Here is a 7,361-nt window from a genome sequence, read left to right as displayed (position 1 = left end):
TCGGCTGGTGCTGGCGCTGGCTTCTGGCATCTGCTGCTCTCTGACCTGCTGTACTCCCAATCTCTTGTGCCTCCGCAGCTCTGCTTCCTCATCTCCCTGTGGTGTTCCCAGGGCTCTAGCTGCATGTTCTTGTGGGGTGCATGCTTCCATGGCTTCCTCTCTCTCTCTGAAAGGCCCTCAATGGAGCCTGTGTTCCTAAGCACCCGGGCCCTCCCCAGCCTATAGCTGGCCAGACACCTGGTCTATTACCTGGTGAGGCAGGTATTATTGTTCCATTTCATAGAAGAGTCAACTGAGGTTGTGCCAATTCAAGTACTTGCCCAAAGCCACTTAGGATAGGTGGTTGAGGGTGATGCAGACTCAAGCCTGTGACTATGTGTACCAGCTCTCTCCCAAGACTGCTTCCTTCAGGGGGGAAGAACAAGGGAGCCCAAATAAACACAAATGAAAAGTATAAAATCCCACTGCTCAAGTCTCTGGTATGTCATTAGGATTTTATACCTTCATTTCACAAAGAAAACAGAGGCTGGGTGAGTTAAATGACCTGCCCTAGGTGACAGTCAGTATTCAAAGCAAAAGGTTTGAGTCTGGACTCTGAGGCCTGGGGCTTGACCAGATCTCCTTGGTCTGACACTTACCAGCTGTTTGACTTTGGGTATATTCCTTCCCTTCACTGTGTCCCAGTCTCCTCATGGGGATAAAGCTGATTATTATCCTCAGGTGGGGATCAAGTTAGAATATGCTCCAAAGACACTACAAAAAAAAGAAAATTATAGCCCAATATCCATGATGAACATAGACTCAAAAATCCTCAACAACATACTAGCAAACTGAATTCGGCAATACATTAAAAAGATCATATGGCATGATCGAGTGGGATTTATTCTTGGGATACAAGTTGGTTCAATACCCACAAATCAATTAATGTGATACACCATATAAAAAAAATGAAGGATAAAAATCATATGATCATCCCAGACAAGAAAAAGCTAAAGGAGTTCATCACCACCAAACCAGTATTATAAGAAATGTTAATGGGACTTCTTTAAGAAGAAAAAAAAATGAAAATAGTAAAATGGCAATAACTATGTATCTATCAACAATTAAAACTTTGAATGTAAATGAATTGAATCCTCCAATCAAAAGACATATGGTGGCCGACTGGATAAAAAAAAACAAGACCCTTACATATGCTGCCTTTGAGAGACTCACTTCAGATCGAAACACACACACAAACTGAAAGTAAAAGGATGGAAAAAGACATTTCATGAAAATGTAAATGAAAAAAAAAAAAAAAAGCTGGGGTAGCAAGACTTATACCAGACAAAATCGACTTTAAAACAAAGGCTCTAACAAGAGACAAAGAAGGACCCAGTAATTCCACTTCTGGGTATTTATTTGAAGAAACCCAAAATGCTAATTCAGAATGTCATATGCATCTATATGTTCATTGCAGCAGTATTTACAATAGCCAAGATATGGAAGCAACCTATGTGTCTACCAATAGATGAATGGATAGAGAAGAAGTGGTACATAAATACAATGGAATATTACTCAGTCATAAAAAGAATGAAATCTTACTATCTGCAAAAACATGGATGGACCTAGAGAATATTATGCTGAGTGAAATAAGTCAGACAGAGAAAGACAAATACCATATGATCTCTCTTATATGTGGAATCTAAAGAATGAAATAAATGAACAAACAAAATGGAAACAGACTCATAGATACAAAGAATAAACTGATGGTTGCCAGATGAGAGAGGGGTTGGGGAGGTGGGTGAAAAAGGTAAAAGGGATTAAGAAGTATAAATTGCCAGTTATAAAAATAGTTATGGGACATGAAGTCCAGCACAGAGAATATAGTCAATAATATTGTAATAATTGTATTATGTCAGATGGGTACTTTACTTACCAGGGGAATCACTTTGTAAGATATTTAAATATCTAATCACTATGCTGTACACCTGAAACTAATATAATATTGTATGTCAACTGTAATTGGAAAATAAATTAATTAAAAAATGTTTGTATGTCTTCGTAGGTCACTGAGAGGATTAAATTAGTTTAATCACTTAGAAGAGCCCCAACACACAGCAATCAGTGTTAGCTGTTATGATTCTGTACCTCTACAGCCCGTTCCTTTCCCATCACCCTGAGGAGTTATGCTTTTTAAGTGCTCATGTTTTTCCTCATGTTTTTCCTTTGCCTGGAATGCTATTCCTTCCTTATCCTTTCGGCAAATTCATGCTCATCTCTTAAAACTCTGCCCAAACGTCCAGGCAGAAAAATGTTCCTTCCGTGATAGCCCCATCAGGCCACATAATGGAATGCCTTCAGCTGCAAGACACAGAAACCCCAAGTTAGCGGGCGTAAGTGGTAGGGTGCTCTGGTTCTCACAAAACTTCAGGTTCAGGAGCATGTTCTTTACAGTTCTCCTGGCTCTGACTTCTCTGTTGGCTGATGGCACCTCTGGACACAGAGTGAGACCCCTGCAGTAGCTCTGGGTTCACATCTCTGCAGGACAGTGACTGAATGAATAGCGCAGGGTTCCGTTATTACAGTACTTTCTAATTTCAAACGAGCCTGCCTTCTTATATTGTTCAACTGTCTTGCACAAGGATGGTGGGAGAGGCCGAGTCTTTTCCTCTCTGTACCCCTGTCCCTGTACAGGCACCCATTCACAAAGACAGCACTCAGCAAGTACTTGTGGGTTAAATCAACAATGCTCTTCTAGCATGTGGCTGTCAACCATTCGTTCATTTACTCACTCATTCATTCATAACTGGAAGCCTTTTCTTCAAATGAAATACTTTGAAGGAGCCAAATACAAGGAACATACTTGGTAGCACAGTTTTGAAGCCTCCTCTTGGCATGCTCTCTGGGCCCCGCTGGGGATCCTGATGCAGTCTTCATTCCACATGGGCAGGGCTCATGCCCTAGAATTCCTGGTGGCCTTTGCTGGCTCAGACTTCTTATGCCTGATGTCAGCTAAGAGCACTGTGCCCCAGAGGCAGCCACATGAGGCTTTAGTGGGTGTCTAGTCAATACCCGTTGGATGAAAAATGGAGCAAGTTTGCTCTTCCTTGGGCTGGAGCAAGGGCACCTTCAGTGAGCTGCAGCTCAGTTCTGACTTTGTTTGGTCTGCTTGCCCAGATGCTGACACCAAGGCTGTGGTGCCCAGGCTACTTGGCCCACCCCAATCTGGGTCCAGTCCCTTGTCTGAGGTGTCATGGTTACATGGGGATCAGGGGAAGGCAATCTTGGGCAGGAAGTCATGATGAGGCCTGTGTGTCCTGGCCAGACCTGAGTGGCCTCATCTGCATCTTGTGTTTTATTACCTGCTTCTGACATCAGGCTTTCTTGACATTTATTTTTCTCTTTAGGAACCTCGGAGGGCTCATCTGAAGGCTTGTGAGAGAGATGGAGATGAAATTAAACCTGGCCCATGTATGGGGGGCTGTGATGGAGAGTAGTCACACTCCCCACACCCCAAGGCGTGGACGCGCCACCAGGATTTCCCTGCAAGTGCTGTCCGGATGTGAGTCAGGCCTCGCTTGGGGCTGGGGTCTCTCCCCAGGCTTCTCAGCTGGTGGGAGGGGATGCTGTGGGGAGATACGGACAAAAGTTTTGAGTAGGGCTAACTCGACTGGAATGTACGTTCTTTAGTGCATCACCTCTCCTCTTCATCCCAATTCCTTCTTCTTCCTGTCTGGAATAAAGACTTGGTGGTTGGAGCTTCGACAGCTGTTTTGGAACACAAAGCAACCTTAAGGGTAGAAGCTGCATTGAGGTGGCAGAAAAGAAAGATGGAAGAAGTCTGAGTCCCTGAGGACTTTGAGGAGCTGCCTTACCACTTCTGGATAACCACGTTAGGACTTCTTTTAATGAAAGAAAAATAAAACTCTATCTTGTTTAAGCCACCGATGTTTTTTCTGTCTGTAGTAGATTGATTACAAAAATGGCTATATCATTCAATCCTGTCTATACAGTACAATGTAACTTTGCAGCTTCCCCATCAGGGTTGGGGATGGAGTTAGTTTCCTCACTCTTTAAATCTGGGCTGACCTTGTGACTCGCTTTGGCCAACTGAATGTGGCAGAAGAGACTGTGAAATAGTGTCAAGCCTAGGTCACAAGAGGTCTTGCATGCTTCTGCTCCCTCTTTTGGAACCCTGCCCAGCTGGTTTGCTGGAGGGTGAGAGACACATGGCTCAGTCCCCATCACTGCTCTAGCTGACTGCTAGCCAATCCCAGACACGTGAGAGACACCATCCTAGAACAGCCATCCCTTAGCTGACCCATCACTGATACACAAACAACCCAGCCAAGATCAGCCTATGGCCTGCCGAGACCGAAGAACCTCTCAGCTAATCCCAGGCTAGATTACTGACCTCCGTAATCCTGAGATGACTAAGTATTGTTTTAAGCCTGTAAGTGTTGAGGTAGTTTGTTTCACATCATTAATTCAATGATGCACTCATATCCACCACACTTAACCATTATAGATACAGCGAAATATTAAAAAGGCAGCCATATTTGCCACATCACTCTTACCGCTAAGCCTCCAGGCTACATCTCACCTCCATCTCTGCTTTCTTTCTTTTCATCTTTTCTCCTTTTCTCTTTTTCACCTTTCATGTAGTCATAGAATCCCAGAATCTTTGTGCCGTGATGGACCCGCTCATTTAATTTGATTTTTTCAGCTTCTCCATGAGAGAAGTCACTTGTACACATGGTCGCACTATTTTATATCTTCTACACCTAGTGGCTTGCTATAGGGCCAGGCACATTGGGGAAGTGTTGGAAATAGGTCTGTTTTCCTGAGACCTGGAGAACCTGAGAGGAGAGGCATCTAAGAGCTGGAAGGCACATCATACAGTCGGGGTCTGGCAAAATCAAAGACCCACAGGGATTGGCAGGATGAGTACAGAAGCTAGGTGTGGACGATAGGGAGGGGTGGGGATTGTGGTGAGCTGTGTAAGCCTCTCTATAGTGGACAGCTGATACTCATCTGAAACAGATTGGTGTCTTGTAAGATTGTCAGATTTTTAACAATCTCCTGATTTTAAACGTTGGCAACTACTTTGATTTTTTAAATGTCATGTGTAGAACAGCAATATATTGGCCAAAGAAAACATATCCGAAGGTCATATTCAGCCTTTAGGTCCTCAATGTGTGACCTCTAGAACTCTGAACTAATGCCTATTTTTCAGGGTTGTCAGGAAGATACAATGGAAGGTAAGTGTAAATCACTTAGCACAGTGCCCTGCTCACTAGGGGCCATTAAAGGGGTCCCTTCCTGTCCTGGATATCAGCTCATGGCAGTCAGGCAGAGCACGGGGGGAATGTTCCTGACGGGTAGGCTGCTTCTGGGAGCCTTCAAAACATTCCTTAGAGGCAGCTGCCTGTGCATAAGGCTGCAGCTGACATCAAGCCAAGAGCGGGGGGCTCCAAGCGAGCTCCAGAGACTCAGGCACCCACCCACTCGTTAGCTCACTCACAAGTGCAGGGCACTTGGGGAATGCTGGTGGGGGGTGGGGCTGTGTATACACGGGTGTGGCTGTATGAGTTTAGGTGTGCATGTGTGTGATCAAGTGTAGGCTGAAATGTTACGTGACTTGTACAAATTCATCCTGCTGGTCAGTGCCCGTGTTGACACTCAAACCCAACTTTAAAGGTCTCATTGGAGGGAGAGCAGTACCCCCTTTCCGGGCTTTATTCTAGCATTCCCTAGGGGAGGTTCTGACCACCACAGGGACACCAAGGAGAACAGGGCTCACTGTCTAGCTAGGCTATGGATAATCCTAACCAGCTGCCACCTCTGCCTTTTCCCCAGGGAGTCAGCGATGGGTGGGGGATGGTTGTCATGGGGGGCCAGGAGCTCTGAGTGCTGCTCTTGGCTCTGACACTGGCCTTGTGATGACCTCAGCCTCAGTTTCCCTCACTGTCGAATGGGATGATGGTCCAGGCTGCTGATCTCACAGCTCTGCTGTGAGAAATGGACGGGTCCTGCACAGGGAATTACCTGCAAAGGATGTTCCTTGGGATATATAGATAGAAGAAATTCTTGGCCCCCAGCTCTGCCCTGGCTGGGCCTGGGGAGCTGTAAGTGAGCCTGGGGAAGGACTTCCTCTCCTGGTGCTGAGCATGGCTGGTGCTGGACCTGTAGCTGCCGGTGGAGACCCTGACCACAAGGAGGTTTGGGGCTGACCCCTTGCTTGGCAGACCCCAGGCTGGAAAAGTACAGGTGACTTTAGAACAGGGTCAAAGGGCTATGGATGAGGCAAAGACAGTCTCTGTTGCTCCATGTCCAGAGGGGACATCTGAGCCTCGCAGCAGTTAGGGGGATTCCTGTAGCCTCATGAGGGTCTGGTGAAGTGTGAGAGTAGGAAGATGAGGGCATTCTAACTCCTGCCCAACTCTGGGGCGTCATCCACAGGCCCAAAACCTGAGGAGCACTTTCATGAATTTCATCTTAATACTTGCCCTGGCCCAAAGAAGGATCTGAGAAAGGTTATCTGCGTGTAGACCCACCAATGCCAGACAATTCAATATGTCCTCACTGAGGGCTCTCTCCATGGTTCTCAGCCTGTGAGAGACATAAAATTGATTCCGTTGTTTGGCAAATGAGTCATCATCCACATGTTCATTTATTCCACAAAGGCAGATCTGTCACCACCCCTGGTGAGGTGGTCACATTCTCCAGAGCCCCTGGGTGGCTTCTCTCCTGCATGCACACTATTATCCAGGGCAGCTGCCTGCAGGGAGGTCCTATGGGCAAGTCTGGGCATCTCTGTTCAGCGCCAGCTCCCAACTCAGAGCCCGACCTAGGCAGGCGCTGGTGAGGGGCAAGGAGACCACATTACGTGGTCTCACCAGAGTGGACCTCACCAGCCTCATTAAAGCTGACCACCAGGCACAGCTGGAGAGTTGTTCATAACTAATTCGAGCACAGGTGTAAAGGATGTACTATTTCCTTCAGCTCGGTGAGGTTGGATCACACAGAGCAAAGGTTAATTTGACAAGAGGAGTCTGGAGTGGAGTGTTTGGCTTTTTGAGTTCTGGGTGCAAGAACATCTGGGACTGCAGGATGTCCCCAGAGCTGCTCAAGGCATGAGGAAACCTCACCCTGAGTCTTTGCAATAGGAAGAGTAGGTCAGGGTAGAAGAACTCTAGAGGTAAGAGCAAGGCCCAGCTCTGTCCCCTACTGCCTGAGCACGCTTGGGCAAACCATTTAACTAACCTCTCTGAGCCTTGGTCTCCGATCTATAAAATGGGCAGCATAAAAGTGCTTATCCTTTAGGTGGCTGTGAAGATTAAATAAGATAATACAGGAAAAGCAGCCAGAACAGTGCCCAG

Source organism: Pteropus alecto, unplaced genomic scaffold, assembly GCF_000325575.1.
Source record: "Pteropus alecto unplaced genomic scaffold, ASM32557v1 scaffold3, whole genome shotgun sequence".
Taxonomy (NCBI): Eukaryota; Metazoa; Chordata; class Mammalia; order Chiroptera; family Pteropodidae; genus Pteropus; species Pteropus alecto.
Note: the sequence above shows the minus strand (reverse complement) of the source record.